The sequence below is a fragment of the Ambystoma mexicanum genome, chromosome 4p, assembly GCF_040938575.1.
Source record: "Ambystoma mexicanum isolate Mex_15411 chromosome 4p, UKY_AmexF1_1, whole genome shotgun sequence".
Lineage (NCBI taxonomy): Eukaryota > Metazoa > Chordata > Amphibia > Caudata > Ambystomatidae > Ambystoma > Ambystoma mexicanum.
The window spans coordinates 374,497,444-374,514,907 of NC_090927.1; positions in this window are offsets into that span (position 1 = coordinate 374,497,444).

A 17,464-nucleotide genomic window follows, 5' to 3' on the forward strand; every position below is an offset into this window, starting at 1 on the left:
TTGTGACACAACTTCTTGCCAGTTCAAACCATTGGCCAAAGCCAATTGTATGGCTGACTTAATAGTGCCATTGGCCCTTTCAACCAGACCATTTGCCGAAGGATTATACAGAGCTGTCCTATAGTGAGAAATGGCATGCTTTTCCAAGAATTCTCTCATGACTCTAGAAGTGAACTGCACACCATTATCCGTAACTAAACTTGCCGGTAAACCCTCACGGTCAAATACTTTTCTCAGAAAATCAATTACGGTATTGGTCGTAACATCTGAACACGCCGCCACCTCAATCCACCTGGATTTGTAATCCACCAACACTAACATATATCTGGACTCAGGCTCTAAACAGTCAAACGGACCCATAATATCCAAAGCCAATTTCGACCATACCTGCTCTGGAACCTCAACAGGATGCACCGGTTGTGGATGCAGTACCTTGCTCTTATCACTGACAGAACACGCTTGACACTCTTTCACCACTTGTTCCACATCCTTGTCCATTGACGGCCACCAATACTCCTCTCTCAATCTCCTTTTGGTCAAAGATCGGCCCAAATGACCTTCATGTGCCAATTCCACCATTCTTCCCCTCAAACTTATCGGGGGTATCAATCTGCTGCCCCTAGACACACCCCAGGGACCTTCTGCTAATTCCTGGAGAACCTGGGCATATCTTTTCCCTTCCGGCCTTTCCTTCACGGTGTGCCACCCCTTCACCAGACCTTCCCTAATCCACTTTAACTCAATATCATCCTCAGACTCCTGATCCCACACCGACTTCTCCACAGCAGACGTGACCAATGCAACCTGACACTCCTGCAAATCATCCTCCTTAACTACTCCCCCCTCACTGTCCTCCTCTACCCCTGGCAAGCGGGACAAACAATCCGCGACAACATTAAACTTCCCCGGAAAATACTGCAAGGAAAAATTGTAATCTTGTAACTGTACTGACCACCTCGAAATCCTCGGGGATACTTCCATGACTCCCTTGGAAGAAAATACCTGTACCAACGGTTTATGGTCTGTTCTCACTACATAGGGTATGCCCCACACAAATGTCCTAAAATGTTTTGAAGCCCACAGCACTGCCAAAGTCTCTTTCTCAATTACAGAGTACCTGGTTTCCACATCTCTCAATGTCCTTGAAGCAAAAGCCACCGGGACCCATTCACCATTAATGTATTGCTCTAGGACTGCCCCTAGGCCCACCTCACTTGCATCCACCGTCAACGCAGTTCTATTTTTTGGGTCAAATGATTTCAGACAGGGAGCCTTCTCAACCTCCCCCTTAACCAACTCGAATTCTGTACGCACATTCCGCAGACCATACAAATCTTACACACTTCCTCATGAGAGCTCTCATGGCCACTGTCTTTTCAGCGTAATTTGACACAAATTTAACATAATACTCTGCAAGACCCAGAAAAGCCCTTAGCTGATCCTTATTAACCAGAGCTGGTGTATCCCTCAACACTTGTACCAACTCCCTTTTTGGATTTACACCTTGTGAACTCAACGTGTGTCCCAAATATGTGACCTCCTCCACCCCCACTTGACACTTTGTTAATTTTACAGTCAGACCTCTCTCTTTAAGAATCTGCATGACCTTCCTCACCCTTGCATCATGTTGCTCCCTGTTGCTGCCCCAAACCAAAATGTCATCTTGAAAGTAGCTAACACCCACCACCCCTTCAAACAACTGATGCATCAGCCTCTGAAATACTGCCGAAGCCGAAGCCAAACCAAAAGGCATGCGACAAAATCTGAACGCCCCAAACGGAGTCACAAATGACGTAAGAGGTCTAGATTCAACATGCAGGTCAATTTGGTGATACGCCGTTGACAAATCAAAAGTTGAAAAATATTTAGCTTCACCCAACGTCAATAGCAACTCATTAATATTAGGCAAAGGATGCCGATCCACCCATATGCTGGCATTTAATTCCCGGAGATCCACACACATTCTGATGCTGCCATCACTCTTCTTCACTAAAACCACAGGAAACAACCATTCTGAAGCCTCAATGGGTTCTATTATTCCTGCCGACTGCAACTTAGACAATTCCGCCTTAAATGCCTCCCTCACTGAAACTGGCACCCTCCTCACCTTGTGAACTTTAGGCACTGCACCCTTCTTCAACACAATGCGATGCGTAAAGCCCCTAAGCTTACCCAGGATGTCAGAAAATACTTCAGGAAACTCACTCATAAGCACTGTAGGGGTAACTCTTACATCCTTCTCTTCCATTCCCTCCCTGACACTGAGAACCGGTTCTTTTTCACCTGGATGAATTTGTATCTTTAGTGCAGCCTGCTCATCCCAACCCAACACACTTGTCCCTTTTTGAGCCACATACAATTTACCTAAGGTCTGCCTTCCTTTGAATGAAAAATTTGACCAATCATAACCAAGTAGATCAATGGAACTTTGCCCGTATGCATACGGTCTGATGTCTGGTGCCAACAGCGTAGAGATCGGCTTACCCAAAACCTCTTGATACACTTCCGGAGACACCAGGGTATAAGGTGACCCAGAGTCCACCAGCATATCCACCGGGTGCTGGTCCACCAACACCGACACCCATGGACCCTTTCGCCCACCACCCTCCACATGTAATATGACACTCTGTTTGGGACCCCCACCTGATGCTCCCTCCAGCCCCGTGGTAAACTCTTGTGCAGTTACATTTGCGACCACCTGCCCTTTACACATTCGTGCAAAATGGCCCACCCGTTTACATTTCCTGCACTCTACATTGCTAGCAGGACATGATTTCGAATCCACTGTGTGACTTGACCACCCACAATTTTTGCACACCTCTTTACCTTTAGGTGCTCTGTTCCCTTGTACAACCCCTTTGTCCAAACCCTTCTTGCTCCTTGACACCACCGCATGCACCGTTTCCCTATTTCCATCCCTTTCAGTAACAATTTGTACACTCGCCTTGGAGGCTTCAATTGCTCTAGCAATCTCCAAAACCTTATCCAGAGAAGGATCGCTCTCAATCCACAATCTCTCTCTAATTTTTTGATTAGACGTTTTCATCATAATCTGATCCCTTATATGTTCCTCTCCGTTACCCGGGAACCCACATGTAGCCATGAGCGCACGTAAGGCAGTAACATATGAGTCTATACTTTCCACGGAACCTTGTGCCCTAGAGAAAAACTTATAACGCTCTAAAACCACATTAACTCTTTTTCCAAAACGTACTTGCAGTTTCTTCAAAGCCGTCTCATAGGCACTTACAACCATTTCCCCTTCGCCTCCCCCTTGAACCATTACATTCTCTCCAGGCAGGTGACGAAAAACTCTCAAGCCTTCAGTACCAATACAATTAAGCAAAGCAGCCTCCTTTTCATCATCGTTGAACTTTGCCCCACCCGCAGCCCGCAAATATACCTTAAAGGCATCTACCCACTGCTCCCAAGGCGCAACCGGCTCTCCTGGGTTAGGCAAAAATGCTGGTGGAGGCCTAGCAGCTGTATGCAACATGGCCGAAATTTACTGCCCAAGACCTTGTGCCCACCAAAGTAACCGACACAAAACTGTTCTTTTGTGTGCCCCCCTATAATCCAAGGATTTTCCTCTCTTTCACTTAAAGTCAGTGGTCACCACACCAACCAAGGTGACCGCACATGCATATCTTCCCTTGTAGCCTTGTGAGCGTGCACCACCACGCATATGCAGTACAACAAGTCCTGGAACAGGGTGAGTCACAACCAATGATGTATTTTTTCCAGCCCAGGGTAATCACAACACCAACCAGAATGACCGCACACGCATATCTTCCCCTGTAGCCTTGTGAGCGTGCACCCCCACGCATATGCAGTACAGCCAGGTCCTGGCACAGGGTGAGTCACAACCAATGATGTACCCAAAGATGTGTACAATCCCAGCCCCAGACAAGCTGCAGCTTTAAGTTGTCTGGGCCCAATGGAACAGGGTGTTCCAACCTTACCAGCAACACCCCTTCATGTCCACCTTAAATCTGAACTGTGGCTCTGCAACTTGCCACGTATTTAACGGTGTTCTCCTCCTGTCTTCACTCATCCGGCAGCCGCCGCAGTAGGATGCTGTGAAAGCACACTGCGCACTGCCACCGCAGCCCCTCCTGCTTCCCTGGAGCGACCGCAGGCAGTGCAGAGCGGCGCAGGCGTCACCACGGCCCCTCCTCGTTGGACTCAGCCCACGCTAAGCCGGATAGTGTAAACACGCTGTCGGGGGCGGAGCCAACTGCCGCGCACAGGCCTCCGATCCACCTGGAGCAGGACCCCGACTGGGGCACACGCAGACTCCACCGCGACCAGGGGAACAGAAAGCTACGGCCTCCGCTCCTCCACAGAACAGCCGCCCGCCCGGCGCCCCAACAAATCCAGGCACCGGCGGCGAGCCGGCAGCAGCCAACAGCTCCTCGCCCTCCGCTCCTCCACTGGGGCACACGCAGACTCCGCAGCGAGCCGGCGGCAGCCAACAGCTCCTCGCCCTCCGCTCCTGCACAGGGCAGCCTCCCGCCCGGCCCTGCACCGGTTCAAGCCCGCAGGAGCCGCTGCAACAGATCCAGCGCCGGTCGGCCACCATCCACGCCGACTGGGCCCGAGACGATGGGGAGCCACACAGCCGATCCGCACACACGTGGGACAGGGTCTCGTCAAGATCCCGATCCTCGTCGCCAATGACACGATCTAACCAACACAGGTAAGAGTAATTAACTTTCTTTATTGGCGAGACCCCACAGCCACAAGCTACGGCTCCCCTCGCTCAACGGCCACTGTGGAATGTTGATTGCTGAACGTGCATCAACATTCCACCAGTGTGCCTATGCACGAGCCCGTGCATATTACAACACTGCTCAGCATCCATTAAAACCCACTTCACAATGAACACAAGGAAGGAACCAAGAATAATTGGAGGATCAAGTTTCATATCCATAATCATACAGACAATGCACAAGTATTGTACAGGGACGTTCCTCCTCGAACAGAATGTAGTGGAGATAGACCCCTCCACCTCAAACCAAATGTTGATAACATATCGGGTTGATAAATGACTTTAGATGTTGCAGAAATCAGAATTATAGTGCTTTGCAGAAAAGCGCTTTTACAGGATAATCTATTTTATGGGGTTAGAATGTCTAGAAATGAATTGTGTGATAGAAGGTATGTTAAGTAGTACTTGCTTATTATTATTTACTGAAAAACTAGATTCTAATCGGAGCAAGTATCACATTTTGACCAGGAATAGGGTAATCCACCATTTTGTGATAAGTCAGGCATGGTCAGGCTAAGATGACTAAATATGATACAGAGGGGGGAGTATACAGGGAGTATAGAGGGACATACACCCTGTCCCCCTCAAATGCAATGTAGTGGAGCTAGACTCCCTCCACCTCAAACCGAATATTGATAACTTATCGGATTGATCAATGACTTTAAATGTATCAGAAGTCACAGTTATAGTGCTTTGCAGAAAAGTGCTGGGTAATCCACCATTTTGTGATAAGTCAGGCATTTTCAGGCAATTTCTAAGATGGTGGCTTTTCTGCTAAGTCATTATGACATCAATAGAGAACGTTTTTCTAATGGTTCATCTAAAGTCCACTGGTGGGGAATAGGACAGATAAAACCTGTATAGACTGGGTCTGAGTGGCAAATCACAGGCAGGAAGGGGCTTGTACTTTTGATCAGGCCAACACCTCGCCTTCCTAGAGTGTATATAAGACAGGGAGAGCCCAGAGGTTTTAGGAGAGTTCCAGAGATGTCTTTGCTGTATGATGTGCCCTGCCTGCTGGAAGAAAGTAAAACTTGATGTCTTTGAAAATCCTGCTTCAGTTTCCTGATGTGCTTCAGAGTCCCTTTCATGAAGCAGGGGTGCCAAGGTCCACAGAAGGTGTTTTGCCATTCTGTACATTTGGCGAGCCAGTCCAGCAGTCCTGAGCTGATGTCTCCGGGACTATGAAGTGACCCTGGAGATAAAGGTAAATCCCATGCTGTGGGGCCTGAAAGAGGGGGAGAGACAGAGAGAGAGATGGGAGGACAAACTGCAGTTGCCCGCACATCACTAAAGAGAAGGGTCTTGCAGGCCTGATAGCATGGGTGCGGGCCTTGGCATCTGGGGAGTGAAGGGGACAGTTTTATGGCAGTTTTCCAAGAAAAATTATTTTGAAGTTCTTTTTTGGAAATCTTCCAAAAAATATTTTAATTGGGGTTTTTTTTCAAGGGTCTTCAAGAAAATGTATTTAATTAATTATCTGCCCACTTTTGGGAGACCCACTTTAGAAAAATTATTCTTGATCATTTTTGAAAGTTTTTTAGAAAAATCTTTGAAAGAATGTATGGGAGACCTCTCTTAGAAAAAATTAGTATGAGGCGATTTTTAAGGGTCTTTAAGAAACTACTTTAATCACTTGTGGTTGAACCCCCTTAGAATGTATTTTTTGGGGGGAAAATTAATGTTTTAGAGTGGAATATAGCAGCTTAGAAGTAAACGGGATTGGGGAAAAAGTAACATGAGAAACAATGTTTGTTGAATATTGAGCAATTGACTTAAGGAGGAGCCAAGCAATTAAGAAGTATCATTAGGAGGAGCCAGGATAAGAGTATACCCAGTGTCTGCACTTTAAAGAGCATAACAGAAGGAACAGCACCTAAAATCCCATAGAGGAAGCTGTAGGAGACAAACCTAATGAGATCTGTTCACACTCCGTATGAAGTATTTTTAGGGGTGAAATGCGTTTTATGAGAGAAGACAAAGTGTATGTGGCCGGACAGTTTGTTCTGTTTGTTCAAAAACAATTATTTGTGTGTTGTATTGTGCGTTATATGTGTGCTCTGCATATTTGTTTATAATTTAGGATTAAGACAAATGTGTTTTTTATTGATTTAGAAAAATTGGCATTAAGCCAGAATTTAAAGTGATCAATTATAGAGAAAAAAAGGATATAAATATGAGCTATTGATGAAAGTGCACAGGGGTGCATTGTTTGAAAAAATGAAAAATGAAATATTTAGTGAGAGAAAGTAGAAAAAGACTCAAACTGTAAAAACTAAAATCCAGTAAATATGGAGTTTATTCTTGTTTTTGCCAAACATAGACAGGTTAAACTACTTAATTAACCTCACAAAGCATGAAACCACACTTTGCTTGTCAGAAACGAAGGACAGAGAAAGTATGCTTAGTGAAGAAAAAATTATTTGTGATTTCCAAAAATGTACAGGCACTTTGAAATCTCTGCAGTAAAAAGACGCAAGGAGACAGAAGGTTAATCTTTTATATGTATGGAGTCAACCCCTTAAGGAGCTTAAAATACTTTGAACGGTATACATCTGCACTGGTTTTACAGGACTCTTGGACAGAGAAAGAGATTTATTTTGGAAGTACGTAACTTGGCTGTTGGCCAAGATAAGCACGCACTACTGAAGAACAGTGCTTGGTTACAGCTGACTCAGCTAGAGAAAGGTAATTTATGTTCAATGAAAAGTCTTTCTGAGTAAAATGCAATTAAAGGCTATGTGTGCGCAAAAGACATAACATGAATTATGATTAAAAAAATGATGTTAGTAAAGGCCCTTTAATCAGTATGTTGAAAAAGCTGATATTTTTAGATTGAAGGAGAATTGTTTAAGTTGAAGTTGTTGCCTGTATGATTTAAGGCTATTCACGGCCATTTGTAGGTTGAGAAAAGATGCTGAGAATTAGAGGAGTTGTTTTTAAATAACAAGAGGTTGCTTATTATGTGGTATGGAAGTCTTATGATTAAAGGGAAGTATTAATTGGAATACTTTCTTGCACAAACTCTGTTTCATTGTGAGAGAAGTGTTTTGGTCATGTTAGCTAGCTGACAAGGATTGCTTTTGATCAAATGCATTTTGAGAAATGCCCATAGGTTATTTGGTCAAATAATGTTTGCAAATAAAAAGAGAATGAGGCATTTTATTGTGTTTAAATAAAATGAGTTTTCTTTTGCACCAGGACTAGGAGTTGAGAATAGAGAAATATTGCACTACAATGAAAGCATGCAGGCAAGTTTTAAAAAAAAGTGCACCAAATAAATGTGTACTGTAGACGGGTGTCAAGTGGGGGAGAGATCTTCACAGTGATATATATTATGTCTGATAATTTTGAAGACATTTGGAAATAAAATTAGAAAAAAGGTGTCCAGGATCACTCAAGTTGAGAGAGGTGTAGCTGAGATTCAAATTGTGTTTTTGCGTGCAAAATGAAACAAAAAACAGGCCAAAATGTTAGTGAAGGTCATTGGATTAGGCACAGCAAATTTCTAATGGAGAGGAAAAGGATAAATGGATCAATAGGCAAATTTTGTTAGTTGACAAAATGTGATAAATATATGTGGAAATTACATTTTTATATTTTAAAATAAGGGAATCCGTAAATTTTGAAAGAAAGCATGCAGTAGCATGCACATGAGAAGGTATACATACAGACGCAGACAAATGGAAAGACGTTCATGCAGATGCATGTAATGGGAGGCATTTATGTAGATGCACTGCCATGAGAAAAATCTTACACACCCACGCACATATGCAGATGCATATACAAAGGTACACATGATTTTATAGAAGTGTAAGCAATCTGTGCACCATGGACAATGCATTTAAGTAAGCACACACACACTTGCAAGCACACACACACGAATATATAGAATGTCTTTTACAAATTAAAATGCTAGCTGACATAGAGAACAGCTTGCACCCATGCAGATGTGACAGAGTGCAGAGTGTACACAGATATAGAGCCTTGTCATTGGACAGGTTGATTTAAAATAAAGACTAGAATGGCAAGCGTGACATAGTTAGGGACAAAAATATGGCAGGTCAAGAAGGGGAGAACCTTTTCGAGAGAAACAGGGTGCTAGTACATATGATCCCAAGGGGAGAGGTGTTTTTAAACCGACAAAGTAGTAAGATGGTCAGATTTAGTCCTACCTATATCTCGGGAGTCAGAATTATTGACACAGCTAAATCGACCTTAAAGGGCAGTCCCACAGTTAGAGGGGGACTCGCCACTACATATGAGCAGGTTAAGAAACAGATTCGTACCACGGGGTAGGGAAGGCTCCCGAGTTAAAGGCTTTCAGAATAATCAGGGAATTCCCAGAGTAACTCAGGCGGGTTTCAAAGCACGCAGAAAAAATAGTCAAAACATGCAGGAAGGGCAAATTAGGAGACATCCTGTAGGTTATACATGCAGTATGTCAGAGCACTTGGCACACATGTGTAGAAGCCAAGGATTCAGGCAGAAATGGCCAATTCTCAAGAGGGGAGACAGCACGCCCCCTAGTGTATAGCTCATAAATCAAGAACGTTTTTTTTGCCCAAGATCAGACATGAGCACTGGGAGTGCAGCAGGTACAGCGGCTTAGGAAAGGTGCAAAACAGATGTACTGCAGAGGGCAAGTAGGTGAGCCCACACGCAGGCTCAGCAATATGCAAAAACAGAATAAATAGTGACACACAGGAGTCAAAGGTGTTATTCTAAAAAGAAGAAAGGCTTGCACAGAAACAGAGGAATGCATGCACCCATAGTAGGACAGCCTTCTAGGGTGACTTGATGCGTTCAGAATTGTTGGTAGCCTACCTCAAAGAGCGCCGAGAATTAATATGGCAAGGGGAGAAAATGTTTGTTATAGTGCTAGACATTGGGACTGTATGTCCATAAAGCAAAGACAGAAAGGTGATGAATGAATATTAGAAGATTGAGGATGTTTATTGAAAACTATAAATGTTGTTTTTTTGCCTAGCGAGGTAGTCTCTAGAGGAGAGTGTGTTGTGACAAATGTATGTTACATTTGTAACAGGCACTGCCGACGTTTTGAGGAAAGGAGTGGATAATACAACCCTAAGCATGATGATGTTGTTTAGGTGATTAAGGAAAAGCGTGTTTTGTTTTGGGAATGCACCATTTGAATATGGGTGCGTCCATAGTGGCATGTGTAGGGCAAAAGGCCTGATGAGACGTTTCTGGTAGAAACCAGAGGGTTTTATTGATGTAGCAAAGGCACAGTATTATAAGATAACTGTGTGACCCAGTGGAAAAGTGGTGAGAGTATTTGGTGAATTTAGTCTCAGATCACGGATATTTATGAGCAAAGAGGAGGGAACAGATGACCTCCATAGAATTAGAAACAGCCATCGTGTAAGGAAACATGGCAAATGATCAAGGAGTGAATAGTACAAAAAATTGATCATGGAGGACAGTAATGGTTCTCATAAAAAGATTTAGATTAAGTAACGTCATGGATGGCAATATATCTAGATAGGGTTTAATAGTATGAAGTGGTACTGTCTTTAGGGACATCACACATTAAAAAGAAAGGAAAGTAAACATTCTAGCATATATGGCAATAATGTAGCAGCATCCAGTATAAATTAAAAAAGATTGGGGAAAGTGTCAAAAACAGTAGGTGGATTTTGGGCCTTTCAGAATGGGTCCAGAAAAATGAATTAGGAGAAGATGAAAATAAAGAATTTACCTTAAACAGTACAAGAATAAAGAGCTCAGTTAAAAAAAAGTGGCGTCATTTGGTTGAAATAAATGAATAAATAAATAAATAAAAATGCATGAAAGGAAAAATGAATGAAGAAATGATTGGAGGAATGAAGGAATTGAAAAAATAAATATCATCAGTGAGGGTTAAAGGCCAAAACTGGACAAAGTGTACAGTGCAATAAAAAAGCATCATGGAATTAATGAGGAACTAAAAAAGGGGTATGGTTGCCCAAAATTGGGTTAACCAGACAGGGAAAGTTTTGTACACAGCCAATACAAGGAGAAAATACAGGGGTAAGTAAAATAAACATTTTGAGTAACTAATGATGTTGATTTATGTTACAGATGAAAATCATGGACCGTGCGTGAACATAGAAGGAATTTCTGCATGGCCTTGATAGGGAAAGAGACAGTATATAGTAACATAGGTAAGTGTTAGTGGATGGGGAGAAGAGAAAGAAAGAGAAAAGAGGTAAGTACTGGTTCCCACCACACTGTTGATCATTATTACAAGTAAGAGGACGCAGGTGTGTAACAGAAAAAGAGGCAGAGACACAGTGTCTTCAATTATGTAGGCATTTTTCCTCAAGATAGGTGCAAATAGGTGTAAAAAGAGTAGCATGTAGATGCAAGCATGGCCACCTCAGACAAACACAGGACATAGAAGTAGTCAGATTAAAGGTGAGTAACCTTTTTTAATCTCTAATAGTTGGCAGAACGCCAAAAAGGGTAGATTTTACACACATATAGAAAATGTTTAAAAAAGGCAAACAAAGAGTGAAAAGCCTCTTTTCCCTGGCAGATGGGGAGCAGGTGCAAGTGGATTTAGGTCACCTTACCTAAGCCCTGCCCACCTGGTGCCTTCCTGCCTGCTGCTCTTTTTCACCACTTAGCAAGCCCCGCCAACCTAGTGCCTTCCTGCTTGCTGCTCTTTTTCACCACTTAGCAAGCCAGCCCACCTGGTGCCTTCCTGCTTGCTGCCCTTTTTCCCTACTTAAGGAGCCCTCCAGCCTCTTTTCCTTGGCAGATGGGAGCAGGTGCAAGTGCATCTAGGTCACCTGACCTAAACCCCGGCCACCTGGTGCCTTCCTGCCTGCCGCTCTTTTTCCCTACTTAAGGAGCCCTCCAGCCTCTTTTCCTTTGCAGCGGGGGAGCAGGTGCAAGTGGATCTAGGTCGCTTGACCTAAGCCCCACCCACCTGGTGCCTTCCTGCCTGGTGCCCTTTTTCACCACTTAGCAAGCCACGCCCACCTGGTGCCTTCCTGCTTGCCACTCTTTTTCCCTACTTAAGGAGCCCTCCAGCCTCTTTTCCTTTGCAGATGGGGAGCAGGTGCAAGTGGATCTAGGTCGCCTGACCTAAGCTCCGCCCACCTGGTGCCTTCCTGCCTGCCACCATTTTTCACCACTTAGCAAGCCCTGCCCACCTGGTGCCTTCCTGCTTGCTGCTCTTTTCACCACTTAGCAAGTCCCGCCCACCTGGTACCCCCTCTGGTCCCCCGTGATGTTCCCATGTGCCCCCCCTTCCCGCACACAGGTGTTGCCTGTTTTGCTTGATTCTTCTACCCTACTCCCCCCTCACCCAGGGAGTCTGTCCTGATGAATTCTGGTTTCACCATCACCGTCTTGTGGCCAATGCTGGATTTGACTATTATGGACTTCTTTCATTCACGGTGCATCACCCTTTCTCAACTCTCATGCTGGACTTCCTTTGCATCTTGTAGTCATGGTGGCCCTGAATCGTGATGTTCCCATCTTCATCTTGTATCCTGGCTTGCAACATTATGTGTTACTACTGACTTCTGCAATTGTATTCACTCTCCCCTCTTGCTTCTCCACTCTTTTGACTGCTAACTCTCTGTTCTCTCCTCCTTTCCCTTCTCCCTTTTCCTACCTCCTCCCCTTACTTTCTTCTATGCACTTACTCTATCAGAATTGTGCCTGGACCTAGTATGATAGCAACCTCGTCTGTCTCCTCCCCAACCCCCTCCAGTACTATCTGAAATGTCATCAGGCCTAGTATGATAGTCGCTTGTTTTGTTCCTCTCCTACCTTTCTGCACCCCTCTCCCTCACCTCTTGTTTTTCTCCGGCTCTACCAGAAATGTTGCCAGGCCTAGTACGGTAGTCGCCTGTCTGTTTCCATTTCCTTCCCACTCTCCCCCTCCCTTCCTTATCTACGTTTTAGCTCTTGCAATGTCGTCAGGCCGAGTACGAAAGCTAATTTCACATCCTTACTGTTCATGGCCTGTAAGAATGTCATTGTATTTTCCCTTGTTCCCTCCCTTGTCTTGAAGCGCTTTGAAACACATTGTGTATAGGCGCTATATAAATAAACTATCATATCATATCATTATGTTAAATTATGAAGGCACATAGTAAGAATTGGTGCCATAGTCTAGAAAAACAGGGGTAGACTAGATTAGTGTAGTGGGGTAAGAAGGAGATAATGTGCTGCGACATGTTTTATTTTGTCTCAACAGGATGAAAACAAAGCACAGAAGGAAATGACCATGGTCCAACAAGGTCCAAAAAGGTTGAATGGAAGATGGCGAAGGAAAGGTGAAGAACATGCAGCAAAGCAGAATGAAGCATTTACAGCATAGCAGGAAGCAGGAAGCACATGCAGCAAAAGCAGAATGAAGCATTTACAGCAGAGCGGGTGAAGACGGTTTAGCCAAATAGAGAAAAAAACAAAGTATTAACCCTAGCATCATACAGGGTTAATGAGAAATGTGATAATTTTGTGCACCAACGAGTTAGGGAAAACCTATGAGTTAAATGGGCTGAAAAATAGATAGAAACACATCTAGAAAACATTTTTTGTTAGCAGCAAGGTGAAACAATTTAGTTTAGGAAGAAAACGACCTCCTTGCCAGTACCCAAATGACTTTTGTCTCTATTTCGATTTTCAACAGGGATCCCTACTAAAGAGATGTCCTCTTCTGCTACGGATGCACCTAGGAACACAAAAGACGACGACATGCCTTTTTAAAATGATTGTTTTAATGTTTTGCGCACCTCTACCTCTGAGAATGTCGATCTAGAGGGAAAATGAAAAAGTCCCCTGAAGGGACAAATATGATGTGTATAAAAAGAAAGCCCAGGTGACATAAGGGCAGGAAATGAGATAGGCAAATGTATTTATTGCCTAAAGATATAGACAAAACTGAATATGTTTATTGTAAACAAATCAGGTTCCAGCAGGCAGACCACGTACAGTAAAGTAAATGTGAAGAAGTACAAAAAAGGGAGAGAACTACTAGCATTGATATACAAAGAACCAAAATGTTTAAATGTAGTTTTTCTAGGAGGCAGGGATATTCAGAAAGTGTTGTCTAAGTAAAGTTTTGTTTAGGAGGCAAGAGCGTGTAAAAAATATATGATAGTAGATTTTAAGGGGTGGCGTTGAAAGGAAAAAGTGTGATGATAGAGACATGCTTATTTTTCAAAGGAAACTCATTCAGCTTTTTATTACAGGTGAATGAAAGAGGAGGCGTATACATTGGGAGATTGATGGCACACAGCCGTGTGAGCAAAAAAGGACTGGTTGAGGAACTCGCCCAAAAAATGCCCAATTAGAATTTACACATGTTGCAAAGGACTGCTTCTGCAAAAGCTCCCACATCCCTGTTTCCCCCAGAAAGAACGAACAATTGATGCTCTGATCAACTGTTTCTTGGTGCCACAAATCTAACTTATTTCTGCCACATAAAGACAATGGACTTCTGGCCCTGGCATTGAAAGGGCTTGGGAGACTTGCTGCAAGGACAAAAAATAAATGGTGATCAGACCAAGAAAAATATCTGTGGACATAAAAGATACCAAACTAAGATAAATCAGGTGCAAGACGTGATGGTGGAAACTGTACTGATGAAGAGAAAAAACAAGAATATGTGTGGGATGGACAACGAAGAAACAAGGCACTGAATGTCATTATGGGGTGGGAGTGATACAGAAGTGTGCAGTAGAATCGCATGTGATTCAACTTATGAAAAATGGGCTGATGGATTTCCTCAAATGGCATACCAACGTTTTGATTCTCATAGTGGCCGTAAATGACCTCATGTATAATTAAAATAAATATAAATTGGGTAATGGAGAGAGAACACAGATAAAAGTAAATAAAAATAGTTTTAGGGACACATACATGTTTAGACTAGGAGAGTATAATGTGTTAGTACTGTCGATGTCGAAATGTGTTAGGATACCTCTGAGGTAGAAGTAAATTGTCTTATAGAAAAGGGTGATTAGGTCAGTCATGTGAAAACTGAGGAGGGTGGACATGGGTGAAGTTGTATTTATTGAGTAGATGACTAAATATGATACAAAGGGGGGAGTATACAGGGACCTACACCCTGCCCCCCTTAAATGCAATGTAGTGGAGCTAGACTCCCTCCACCTCAAACCGAATGATGATAACTTGTCGGGTTGATCAATGACTTTAAATGTATCAGAAGTCAGAGTTATAGTTCTTTGCAGAAAAGCGCTGGGTAATCCACCATTTTGTGATAAGTCAGGCATTTTCAGGCAATTTCTAAGATGGTAGCTTTTCTGCTAAGTCATTATGACATCAATAGAGAACGTTTTTCAAAAAGTTAATCTAGAGTCGACTTGTGGGGAATAGGACAGATAAAACCTGTTTAGACTGGGTCTGAGTGGCAGATAGGTCAACGAATCACAAGCAGGAAGAGGTGTTGTTGTGACGAACATTTCCAGCTCTCAACCAAGTAGCAATTCGAGGGGGTACAGAATCGGAAAGGTGCCTTCCATGACCGTCAGCAGCGGTCTAGTGTTTCCTGATTCGGAAGGTCGGGTGGAGACTCTGCCCACATCCGCTTGTGCTGGATATCCGGGAGACAGATTCAGTGCATGTCGCGTTGCTACTCTCTTAGGAGTCCAGCCACGCTTCATGAGTTCGCCTAGTACTTTATTCTGCAAGGATTACTCTCGGCTCTTTGACATTCTTCCTAATGCTTATTCTTTCCATTCCAGAACTGCCGTCATTATTATAGATCAAACCTTACCTCCATTCCGTGGCGATTGCCACTCTCTGCTAGACGCACACAGATGCTGCAGTAAGCTTAGGCTCCTCCCATCTCTTACTCGAACTAGCGTCCCGTCATTATTCTCTCTCTTCCGGGTCACCACTTATCTTTTACTTTTACAGAACCAGACTGCAATCCATACTTTGTCACGTACTTCAGGATCCACGCGTTACTGGAATCATCCTCTATCCTCCGAGTCCAGGAACGTATCGAGATCCCCGGTAGGAACCCTTAGCTTCATCTGAAAGGGTCATTCGGATTTCCAGATCATTAGTTACCTGTGTTTACCTCCTTTCTCATTTTTTATCTTTCTAGTCCTTTCCTACGCCTTATCTCCACGCCCGGACAATACAGATCAACAGTGACATCACAGGGGTAAGGGGAGGAACAAGCGGGTGTAGATTCCTGTTAAAGGGACCTAGGGGGAGGCAACAACTATCATGGCTATCTCCTTTTTTCTCTCGCTCAGTTTACCACGAGACCCTGTGTCCGCTAACAGTTAGAAGGAAGGAAGAAATCGTCAGCAACATCCTATACTCTCCAGTCCTGATCCAGAGAAGACTGCTTTTAGGATTCCACGAACCCTAGCAGCTCTCCTCAGGGTTTTTTCCCTTCGGGGTTTCCCTGGGATTTTCACTGGGCTCGAGCCTTTGGCTGGGGCGCAGAGGGAGACTCAGCTAAATTCTACCCTCCTCAAAGCCGGATAGGAAGACCATCAGACCGGCAGAGAGCATCTATCAAGATACAGGTAGGACTTTTCTTGTGTGTTTCTTGGCTTCTGGATGAGAAAGTTGAATTCTAGTATAACAGTTGTACAAATGATCATGCCATTATAGGCCAACGGTCACAGGCAGGAAGGAGGTTGTACTTTTGATCAAGCCATCACCTCACCTTCCTAGAATGTATCTAAGACAGGGAGAGCCCAGGGATTTTAGGAGAGTTCCAGAGATGTCTTTGCTGTATGATGTATCCTGCCTGCTAAAAGAAAATAAAACTTGATGTCTTTGAAAATCCTGCTTCAGTTTCCTGATGTGCTTCAGAGTTCCTTTCATGATGCTGGGGTGCCAAGACCCACAGAAGGTGTTGCCCACTTCTGTACAGTATGGTGCTATCCAATTATATAAAAGAGATGGCATACAGTAGGAAAATAGCATCAGGCATGCTTAGTCAGCCAATCTCCCAAGTTGAACCAATTCAAACACAATATGTGCCATTACAGTAGGTAAAAACAGGTATTATTACCAGAATCCATTAATGACATGCATATCACTTGTTTTGTACTCAGGAAGGTGAAAATACTTATACTTAAGATACTCATTTTGCACAAACATGCAAGACAGGCTTCTATAGGACACATTTTGCAGAATTGAAAAAACTCCAATGTCTACCTATTAAAATGTGCAACATACTAGAATTTCTTTTTTTTTTTTTAAACAAACAGAATCTTACAGGGATGATACCAGTATCTGTAGCGCTATTTAAAAGTGGCGAAACATGTTCTTATTTAATGTCATTGTTATAAAAAAATATATATTTTAATGTCAACAATTATTAGCACAGAGGGTTAATGTCACATACCTTCGAAATCCATTACATTTTCACTCTGCTGCTGTGGATTTACATTATGATCCTCTCTTCTTTAAAACAGTAACCAGGGCCTTTCTCAGGATGGCAATAAAAGGATTAATTAAGGTACCACTCACCCACTTTATGGAAGATTAGGTGGCACTATGGGAGCGGAGCGCGTTCGTCTACCCAAACCCAAAGGTTTAGAACAAATTAATTAATGACATGCATTTAAAAATATGTGCATCCGAGATCTGAAGAGCCTGGACTCAACAAAATGTTGGCAATGAAATCTGGTCCGTCCGTCACTCGTCCTCAAGCATTCATACGCTCTACCCACAGAT